Source organism: Galeopterus variegatus, unplaced genomic scaffold (genome assembly GCF_000696425.1).
Source record: "Galeopterus variegatus unplaced genomic scaffold, G_variegatus-3.0.2 Scaffold2666, whole genome shotgun sequence".
Classification (NCBI taxonomy): domain Eukaryota; kingdom Metazoa; phylum Chordata; class Mammalia; order Dermoptera; family Cynocephalidae; genus Galeopterus; species Galeopterus variegatus.
In genome coordinates, this window is record NW_007728777.1 from 111,243 (window position 1) to 122,616 (window position 11,374).

At 40.7% G+C, this 11,374-nt stretch overlaps 1 protein-coding gene across 4 annotated transcripts in view; it reads right to left on the reverse strand.

Moving 5' to 3' along the window:
• Positions 1-11,340, reverse strand: part of TTK (TTK protein kinase) — a 97,466-nt gene extending 86,126 nt beyond the window's left edge. For 3 of the 4 annotated variants that reach the window (XM_008582564.1, XM_008582563.1, XM_008582561.1), the window contains exons 1-2: positions 11,113-11,340; positions 4,589-4,868 (exon numbers count right to left, since the gene is read on the reverse strand). The gene's annotated coding sequence lies outside the window, so the exon portion shown is untranslated. The remainder of the gene's footprint in view (positions 1-4,588; positions 4,869-11,112) is intronic. The other variant, XM_008582562.1, reaches the window with a different exon arrangement.
• Between the last annotated feature and the right edge of the window lie 34 nt (positions 11,341-11,374).

The window sequence follows — 11,374 nt, forward strand, 5'->3', positions numbered from 1 at the left end:
AAAAAAAAAAAAAAAAAAAAAAAAAAAAAAAAGAAAAGAACTATAAAATAAGGGTTTTGAATCCTCTAAACATGTTAATCTAGCCTCTGAAGAGGCTTTTCGGGTTTTAGCCGTACTTTTGTACTGAGATATGAGTTAGTTTTTTTTATCTTTGTCTGGTGATCCTCAAGCTTCTGCTGTGTGTTGACCAATAAACCCCTGGAGTGGCTGAAGCAAAGCTGTTGTCATCTGGGGTATCCATGGCAGCTTTTGGTCCTTTTTTCTGGAGAGTTAACTTTTAGGGTGAAGAATGCAGTCTCAAGAGGTGGTAGCTGGTTTGAGTCAGTTGTGATGTATTCACAGAGTGACTTCAGCTACTTTGGCTGCAGTAGGAGTAGACAACAAGACAGTAAAAGCCCCCCCCCCAAGGGGTTTTAGGGGCTGTACATTCCGTTTTTTTCACCCAGAGGTACCCGGCTTGTAGGGGTGTACAGGGGGGTTAGGACTAACTGGGAGTCATTCTCCTACCCATTGGTGAATGGTCTGCATCAGGTTTTTCTAGAGCCAGGAGTTGTTGTAAAGTTATATGTCTGACTTCTGTCAGATCATCCTGAGTAGCCTTGATGAGAGGGGGAGGCCTGCCATACGGGATTTTAAAAAAAGGAGAAGCCCATGTCCAGAACTAAACCATGGGATTTTGTTCCAGTGGAAGTGGGCTTCTTGTCTCAAAGTTAACTTGTCAGTTTCGGCTACCAGAAGCCGTTGTGGATGCTGCTGCCCAGAGACAGGGTGGCCAGCCTCAGGCCATTGTGTCCATCTGTCTTGAAAGATATGCCATCAGGTGGTGCCCAGACCCTAGAAACTTGAGTTAAAACTCTCACCATAATATCATGTTTTTTGTGGACATATAAAAAGAAGGGTTTTTTTGTTTTTTTAGTCCCAGTTCTAGGGCACTCATAAGTGTCTTTTTTTTTTTTTTAATGTCCATAAATGCCTTTTGTTGAGTTGTTTTTTAGATCGGGGTTTTTTTTTTTTTTTTTAATTTCCAAAAAGGCCTTTTTTTGGGTTTTTTTTTAGACCGGGGTTTTTTTTTTTTTTTTTAATTTCCAAAAAGGCCTTTTTTTGGGTTTTTTTTTAGACCGGGGTTTTTTTTTTTTTTTTGTCCCAGTTTTAGGGCCCTCATAAGTGTCTTTTTTTTTTTTTTAATGTCCATAAATGCCTTTTGTTGAGTTGTTTTTTAGATCGGGGTTTGTCTTTTTTTTTTTTTTTTTTTTTTTTCTTTCCCCCTTTGGTTGTTTTATATAGGGGTTTGGCCAGCATTGCTAAGTTAGGGATCCAGATCCTGTAGAAATCCATTGTCTCCAGGAACTCATGAACTTGTCTTCAGGTGTTGAGGGTCAGGATGGAACAGACAGCCTGTTTGTGTTCTGGTCCCAGTTCATATTGTCCTTGGGAGATACAGAACCCCAGATACTTGACTTTTTCATGGAAGAAGGCATCTTTAAGGTCCAGACAGGTGAAATAAGCAGCATCAGCCAGGTTCAAGCTCAGATTAGGAATGGCAGGATGCAGGGTGATGGCTGCTTGGTTCACTGCCCTGAGGTTTTGTACCAGTTGGAAGTCGTTGGTCTCCAGCTTCTGAACTGGCAGTAGAGGTGTGTTCCAGGGCGACTGGCATGGCCTTAAAAGTCCATGCTCGATGAGTCTGTCCAGATGTTTTTGTGTCCCCTGTTGAGCCCACTGGGGGATATAGTATTGTTTTTATTGGACTGGCATTGTCCCTGGTTTCAGTTCCACTAGGACCAGGGGAATGTTCTTGGCCAGACCTGGTGGGTTGTCTTCAGCCTAAACTCTGGGTACTCAGAAGGAAAGCTCCAGCAATATTGGTGTCATGGACTCTACACTGAACAACTGTCATTCTTCTCCTAGGGAATGGTGAGGGATAGGATCTGATCCTTTGAATCTCCCAGAGTCAGGGTCATCTCTCTGGTCTTTGAGAAAGTTATTTGGGCCTGTTACTTACTCAACTGATCTTGTCCAAGTGGAGGCACTGGACAGTCGGACAGGTAGAGAAACTCATGAATGACCTCTCTTTTTCCTATGCTGCATTTTCTGGGCAGCAAGAACGTGTGTTTCCATTGGTTTCCTATATCTCTATGATAGTTTATTTCCAAGAAAAAAGTCCAAGAGGCTGTGTGACTACCAAATGTTTGGCTCCAGGGTCCATCATGAAGTTTATAAGTTGGCCCTCTACCATCATTTGGATCAAGGCCTCCTAGGGGCCTAGGGAAAGGAAGCCCAGTCAGTCTTATTCATTTTCACTTTTATATTGTTTAAGTTCAGCCAAGCTAATGAAATCTTGCTGGGGTGTCTTGGTAGATAGTTTGGGTTGCAGTTTCCTTGGGAGGCTTGTCCCTGTCTCAGGGGCTGGAATTTGCCCTTATCAATGGCCAGGAGTTGGGGGCATTTATAATTTTAATGACCATCTTTATGTCAGAAAGCACATTTGTTGGGTCTCAGGGGTGGTCTGGAACTGGGGGCATCCTGTGGCTGCCCTCTGATTGGCTTTAGGCCTTGGCGTTGGGGCCCTTTTGTAGGTCCCAACTTTTTGGCTAGTGCAGAAACTAGGAAATCCACCTTTTTTTTTTTTTTTTTTAATCATTTGTTTGTTTGTCTCATGGCAGGCCTTTATGTCCTGGTTGACAAACACCTTGGTTGTAATTTCTAAGAACTGGGTGACATTCATGCCAGCAAATCCTTCCAGCTTTTGGAGCTTGCAGCGTATGACCCCCATGCCTGTCTCACAAAAGCGGTGTTGACCATTCTCTGGTTTTTAGTTTGTTTAGCGTTAAAGAGCAAATCCTTCCAGCTTTTGGAGCTTGCAGCGTATGACCCCCATGCCTGTCTCACAAAAGCAGTGTTGACCATTCTCTGGTTTTTAGTTTGTTTAGCATTAAAAGATGTGTAGAGGCAGACTGCCTTGTAGAGCCTCTCATAAAACTGAATGGGGCTTTTGTTTGGCTTTGGGAGGACTTCAGAGATTCTGTTTATATTGGTTGGCCTTTTTTCCCCCTCCTGTCTAAGTTTCCCAGGAGAGCTTACTGGTACCGTTCCAGCATCCATAGGCCCTGGCCTGTGTTGGGGTCTCAGTGTGGATTCTCATCTGGGAAATGAGTTTGGGCATACACTTGGGTATTCAGTGTCCTGGCTGGGACATGGTCTTGGAGCCACTTTAGAGCTTCCTGGCTATCTTTCTTCTGTATTGAAGAGAGTCATTAGGAGCAGCCTGCAGTCCATCCAGGTGGATCAGTGAGGCTGGATTATGGACTGGACCACATCAAACATAGCCTGTGGCTTTTCAGTATATGTGGGCATCTGATGTTTCCAATTCAGAAGATCAATCATTGTGAACAGCTGATAGATGAAGGTGGGGTGTCCTCCCTTGAGGTGCCCATCCTGATCATAGAATAAGGGACCTCAAGTTTCTCTGAGCATCATCTGGAGAGCCATTCCCCGTGGTGACTCAGTTGAAGATTGGGTCCAGCGTGAACCATATGGGGTCAGAGTAGGTAGCAGTGGGGTCTCTGGAAGAGGTGGGAGTTAAAATGGTCCCTTCTGATGGGCCAGGAGGAGATGTTGGAATCATTGCTGAAGTAGGAGGCAGCGATGGGGGCCGTGGGGACAGCAGAACAGTTGGCCCAGTCAAATAGAGAGGTGGTAGATCCTCCAGATCTGAGGGCAGAATAGTTGGCTTGAGGGCCACATGTAACAGTCACGTCTGGGTGTGAGTCTAACCTGGGACTAACATTTTTCTGGCCAGCAGAGTTTGGTAATGTTTTTCCATTCAGGCCTTTAACCAGGAGGGTGGAGAACGAACTAAGTCTTCCTAAGAATTAATATAGGGGTACTGCTTAGGGTCGCTCTGAGGGTCATTTCCATGTTTGTCTAACTTGACGGATAAGGGAAAGGTTAAAGGCCCTCAGAGGGCCATCCTACATTGAAAGATGGTCAATCTATCTCACAGAATGCCTTGAGTTTATCAGGAGATAATTTGACACCATAGTCACCAGAAAAGCTCTTTTTACAATTCCTTAGCATACAGGCAAGGGGAGTTTGTTTGTTAGGTGTTCCTCCCATGTTTCCTACCAGTGATCGGTGCTGCAACAGTCACTCAATTCCAATCACTTTGTCCATCTCCGGCTGCTCACCTTGTGGTGAGCAGAGCCAGCACCTCTTGGCTTTGGTGATACAGTATTAATCCTACATCAGGAACTCTCTTGTAAGAATCACCCTTACCCGTATGAGGTCACAATGGACCTGCAGATCAGGACTCCACACTCACTTCGTATCTAGGATATGTCTCAGCAACACAAACTCACACACTTTTATTCACCACCCGAAAATTCCAAAAATTCTGACCGAAAAATGTAAGATGGTTTCCTCCATAGAACGGAGTTCACCACCCAAAAACTACTGAAATCCTGACCTGAATGGGGAATGTGGTTTCCTCTGTGAAATGGAGTACTAAGACATTCCACCCTTTGGGAGTTGGTCAGGCTTCCCTTCTACTCACACAGGAGTAGGAACCGAGTGGGACCCAGGTCCTTACCTAGTCTGATGGGCAGAGCTCCCCTGGTCTGGTTCCTGCACCTCTTTGGGTTCCATTGTGCTCAGGGTTCAACTTCCGTGTCCACCCGGAGAGGTCTTTCCCACTCACTCAAAACTCTCCATTGGCACCTGAGTCCGGTCCGCGTTATTGGGTGTCTCGGGGGCCAAGACCGAGAGACGAGAGGCGGTCAAGCTGCTGTTTCCACCATTCTGGATGATTCCCCAAGAAATGTTGCAGTGAGTTATGGTGACCTTGCAGGGAGAGGCAGGAAACACCAAAGCTTAAAACAGGAAAACAGAGTTTATTGAAATGCCAACATTTGGCTCAAAATAACTCATGTCCAAAGTTTTGAGCAGCCCAATGCAGGGGGGCGGTTATTTTTATATCATAGCATTTCCAGGTTTTACAGCATGGTAAGGGGGTGCTTTATTTTAGAGTAGAAGAGTACAAAGAAAAAAAAAGATTAAAAGAATTTCAGTTTCAGCAGTCTGTGATAACCACAGGGTGAAAAGAACTGAAGGTGCAGCTGCAGCTGGGTGGGGCTGCATGACGTCCAGGTGGGGGTCTTGGTTACAGCCTAGTGTGGCACAGTTTGGATGCCTAATGGCCACAGCTGGGCTGGACACAGCTGGGTAAGTGTCAGTGCCTCAGTATTAAATTCCCTAATGATGAGTTTGAATTTGTCTAATCCTTTCCTTAGTCTGCTAAATACTGCTTTATGTATTTTGAAGCTCTATTATGAGCTTACCTTTCGCTTACTATTTTACCTCTACTAGTTTTGGTCTAAAAAAAAAAAGCTTCTATCTTGTTTTAGGTAATTTTATCTGAGGTTTTTCTGTAATACATATCCAGCCCTAATGCTAAATAATACAAATACTATGACAGGAAAGTACAAGACAACATGAATGTGCATATAATAGGGATCTATTTATCATAGTCAGGAAGAGTTTCCCCAAGAAAGTGATATATTTAAGGTAAGGTGAGTGTTAGCTCTAGTCAGAGATTGTAGAGGAGTATTCCAAGAAAAAGTCATGGGAAAAATTCCTGAGTCAAGGAGGAGCTTGGCTCTTTGTAGAAACAGAAAGAAGTTCAGAATAGCTTCACTGTAGAGCAAAAGAAGAAGTAGCAAAAGAATAATGGGATTTCTAGATCACACTTTTATTAGATAAGAAGAAACCTTTACAATCAATGTTCTAAGCTACTAGATGTGAAGGCTTTGGAGCTTCCAGAAAGCAGTAGAAACATTAACAGTTTTTAAAGCAAAAAAAATGTCATGATCTGATGTGTGATTTTAAAAGATGTGCAAACTGCTGTGTAAGGATAAATTGTAGAAGGCAAGAAATGGATGCAGGGAGATCAGTTAAGAGATGATTGAGGTAATTAAGATGAAAAGGAAATGATGGGGGATTAAGTTAAAGTGTACAAGGTAGAGCTGAAGGAAGTAAAAGGAGTCAAGATATATTTTGCATGTAGAATTGGTAGGAGTTGGTTATGGATTGGATGTGGGTTGTAAGGGAGAATAAAGTGTCATTGATGGCTTTTGGCATGTGCAGAAATAAAGAAATATGAAAGAACAGAATGGGGGAGAGGAGATAAGTGTTAACATTCTGAGATTCAAGATGCCTGAGTTACATTTAAAAGTTAAGTATCACACAAGCTATGAGACATGACCTTCAAAGAGGATGTGTGATAGAGATATACATTTGGGAATCATAAACACAGATGGCAACCAATGCTATGAGGGTTCATGAAATAATTTTGGCAGGAAGGATAATATAAAATAAATAAATAAGACTACAAAGCAGCCAGAAAAACCTCTAAAATTCACAGCTCAGAATGAACAGGAGGAGCTGGCAAAAAAGGATGAGAAAGAGGGACCAGATATATGTGATGCTACAGAAGCCAATGTTTTCCCTCAGTTTTTATTTACATTTTAGTTTTGTGTATACATCCTTCAGGATCAAGCCAGTTTCTCCAAGGTGTGAAGGAGGTTATTCATTTTTGTATGGTGCTCAGTCAGGTCAGTCCCACTGCAAAGCTGCTGAGCACAAAACACTACAATTCATTTACTGGCAAATTTCTTTAAACTTATTTACATACAGCCATTTTCCTTAAAAGGCGTTCCCAGATCATCAGGATGGCTGGTGAAGGATTGCTTCTGGAATCAGCTAAATGCTGGCCTGGAATCAACAGTCTTTTCTATCTTGGGTTTTTATACTAAGTCCTTGAAATGCAGCCAGTTTCTTTCCTTCATCATGGTGAATTAATTTCCTCACAGGGGCCCCTTTTGTCTTCTCTTACAATGAAACCAGACTGCTTTTTTAGGAATGGGAAGATAAGAGCAGGGTGAAGAAGCATTCCCCTTAATACTTTCAATTTATTATCAGATTGCTCAGTCAAGGTTTGTATCACTGGTGATGATGGAGATGTTATAGGATATAATAAGTGAAGGGAATGGCAACCCAGACAATACTCAACTAAGAGTGACAAAACTTTTCTTGGTTGTCCTAACCAAGCCCAGAAGAACTGGCAGAGGCACCTTGGTTTGGTACTCATCACTATGCCCTTGAATGCATAACTAGAAGTGTGGTAGATGGCCTTGAAATATGACTAGGTGAAGAGAGGTTGGTTCGATAGCTTTGACCTATAAAAGAGAACTTACTAGTTGACTCCCAAATAATAAATACCCAATGAAAACTATTTGTAGTTGCAATTCTTAGGGAGTAGCATATGAACTTAGAAGTATGCATCAGGGGCCGACCCCGTGGCACACTCGGGAGAGTGTGGTGCTGGGAGCGCAGTGGCACTCCCGCCACGGGTTCGGATCCAATATAGGGATGACCGGTGCGCTCACAGCGCTCACTGGCTGAGCGCGGTGCGGCCGGTCTCAAAAAGGACAAAAAAAAAAAAAAGAAGTATGCATCAGAACTGCCAGGGGTTATACAGTTTGAAAAGGCATTTTGATACATAATTCTGGTGGAGGTCGTGGCGGGTGAGTCTAACTCACTCTCAGCCTACAGTATTCCTAGTTGAAAATTATTATAATAAATCCAGTAAAAGACAAATAATAAACTGGGAAAATATATTTGCAACATAAACACATTGCAGACAAACTGTTAATAACGATTACATAAAGATTTCTTATAAATCAGTAAGAAAATAGACACAACTACTAAGAAATGTGCAGAATGCAAGTCAGCAATTCTGAGAAGAAAGCTAAAATTCCAATAAACATGATAAACTGTTAAGCAACAATGAAATACAGCATTAATATTTAACTATCAGATCAGTAATTATTACAAAGCATAATTAAATTCTGTAAGAAGAATGAAGTTTGGGGAAATGGGCACACTTACATAAATTTTGTGGGTATTATAAAATGGTACAACATTTCTGGAGGTTAAGCAGGCATAATGCGTCAAAATTTTTAAATTTAAAATTATTTGACCCAGAAATTTTCCTTGTAGATATTTATGCTAAGAATAATTAGACAAGTTCACAAAATTAGAAACAATCTAAATGTCCATTTATATGGTAATGGTTAAATAAATTATGGTATGTCCGTATAATGAAATATTAAGTAGTTGATATTACATTGGAAAGTGTTCCCGATCTACTGTTAAGTTTTTAAAAAGCAGATTAGGGAATAGCATATAATAAATAACCATTTGTGTAAAGAAAAAGGGGCTTATATAAACAGGTAAAAATTATTAAAATAGGAGATGAAATTATGGAGGGATTTTCACTTTGTTTTATTGTTTCTTCTTTTGTGATATACGCAGTTGTATCAGGAAAAGCTATATTTTAAAAATAAAAATAGTTGCATACAAGGTAGCGAAAAAGCAAACATCTTAAAAAGTGTAGAATGATAGACATCTTAAGGAAAAGACTGTAATTCCAAATTAGTGAAGCTCCTGTATTATATCATGGGTACTACACTTTATTTTTATCTTTATGGAGTGGAGGAGGTAAGCAGAATAAAACAAAAGACTGGAAATAATAGACAGCAATTAGCTCTATCACCAATTTTCTACATTTTCTCTAAGTAGTATCCATTTAGCAAAATTTACTTCTAGAACATTTAACAGTCTTTCTACAAGCTTTTCTTTAATCAGATTATTTCTTTTTACTCCTGACTCAACAAGCTCCCAGGTTCACTTTTCTTTGAAAGCACAGGACACGGACAATATTGCCAACACTGAAAATTTGAAACTCTTAGGGTAAAAAAACAGTTTGATTTTTGTTGCTAATTCTGTATGAGTTGTGAGACATTTAAAAATATTTTGCTATTTTATATGAAATTGTTTTTTATTATAATAATGTTCTCTCCCTTATTTTTTGTAGATAACTGTGAGTATTCTGTTTGTATTCAATCTACACCAAAGAACTCTGTTCTCAAAATTTCGCAAATACTATGGATGCTTATATTTGCTTTTATTGTGTTATGGTGCCACCAGGATCTTGGTTAGATGGCTATCATTCTAGGTGAGTGAACATACAGGTCTCTTTCTCTTTGCACAACTGGGACAGGCAGGCTTTGACTCTGGGCAATCATTGTTATCTGTTAACCACTTGTGAATTGAGTGTTGGACTGTTTTGGTTAGATGGCTATCATTCTAGGTGAGTGAACATACAGGTCTCTTTCTCTTTGCACAACTAGGACAGGCAGGCTTTGACTCTGGGCAATCATTGGTATCTGTTAACCACTTGTGAATTGAGTGTTGGACTGTAGTATTCACGCCAAATAATAAGGTTCCAGAGTGGGTAAGTTATACAGCTCTAGTTCTTGGTGTATGTTTGGACAGCTCATAAATGTAAAGAAATACATTACTGTTTCAGGTGGTGTGCGGATGAGGTGATACAGGCACAACTGCCACTCCCAATTTATATTTACCATCTCTTGAGATGTCTGTGATGTTCTTATATGTGACTGGTGCCCCCTAGTGAATAAATGAATAAAGGACTTACATTGGTCTCCATTGAAGAAGAGAGGCCAGGAAAATATCTGAAGCTGCTTTAACAATTTTACGTTGTATTAATAAGATGCTAAGGTTTCTGTGTGTGAATGGAGGGGAGGGGAGGAATCTGTTCTCCCTAAAAAAGAATCCCAGATTTCTCAATATAGAAGTAATAATTTAATTAATTTTGTAGGTGAAGTTCAAACTAATCTGAACTTTGCTAGATCATCAAGGTAAGTAAGTTGATCTTTATCCACTCCCCAAATGGAAAGACATGAGTGGACTTTTTTTTTTAATAGCTATTAGAGTCTATCTGATGAACTTAACTTGCGGTTTAGACTTAAGAAATTATTATTTCAATATAGAAACTTGAGTTTGGCAAATATATTTGACAAATTAATAAGTTACATTTTACTTGGTTAATTTCCAGAACACAGTATTTATTTATTTATTTGTCTATTTTGGCGGCTGGCCGGTAGGAGCATCCGAACCCGTGACCTTAGTGTCACAGGACTACACTCTAACCAACTGAGTAACCGGCCAGCCCCAAGAACAGAGCACTTAAAGAAGAGTGTGTTTGCTTGAGTTATACAATAAGTCAGTTATTTTTAATTACCATCTTCTCTCCCTAAAACTCATTATGCAATAATCATTATACTTCCAAAGAAATACGTTATAATTTTGTCATCATAAATATTTATTAATTACTATTTACAGCACTGGGTTAGGTCCTCATCAAGCAATTCAAAATAATTCTTATCCTCTAGGATACTTCCAATATAAAATAGAGACGAAGAATATATAACTGGATAAATTGGAAAATAAAGAAATAAATATGATAAGATAGTATTCACATTTTTAAACGGTATCAAAGGGCAGAGGCAATCACACATTTGACTCAGTGGCTTTTAAAATGCAGCATACTAAATGAACAGGTGGAGAAAAGGTTAAACAAGAAGAAGATGACACATTTAAATAACAAGTAGATGAAAAGGTTACTAGACTGGTCTCAGAAATCTTGTTTTATGTCAGAAACTATCAAACAATGAATTCCATGTGATGTATTTTTGCTGCTTTTCAGGTGTAGGCTCTCCTATTGCCTCTCACCTTCTTATCTAAACAATTATTTAATATGATTTTAAAAATACTTTGTTTTCTTCTCTTGACTAAATTGCCCTTTGTCTCCTAAGGGATTATCCTTTTAGATTCACCTCAATTCCTTCAGGTCCAAGCAGACGTCTCTAACTGTAAGGCCCCTGTCGGTTCTCCCTCTTTGAACTACTAATTTGGCGCAATTATATGGTTTTGATCATTCCATGTATATTAAAAGTCTACAGAACACATGCAAAAATTGCTTCAATTATGTGTTAATTTGTTAAGGGACAGAACCCCAAAGTCTGATTTCCATCGATGTAGTACAGAAGACAAATATCCCGTCCCTTATTTAGAGGGAAGACTCTATTTCTCTTGTCATGGTGACAAGCACGTGCTGGTGGAGGTAAAAGAAACAGGAACATTAGTGAAATCGAGGTGAGTGACAGGTAAGGACCAAAGCATGTCGCCTACCTCATCTTCGCCCACAAAACATCCATTCTTCCCGGTCCTGTTTCCCGGGATGTGTCCGTGGCGGATGCGAGGTCACCTGTGGGAAGGCCGCACACGCCTCCGCGGGGCCCTGACGCCGGGGAGGGAGGCAGGGAAGGAGGATGGGGCGACTCGCGGGAGTAGGAGGCAAGGAAGGGCCCAGGCGTCTCGCTTCGGCGCCACCAGGTGAGGCAGGAGGGCCAAGGACACGGGAAGGCGCGTGCCGGATCTTGCTGCCCCCCCC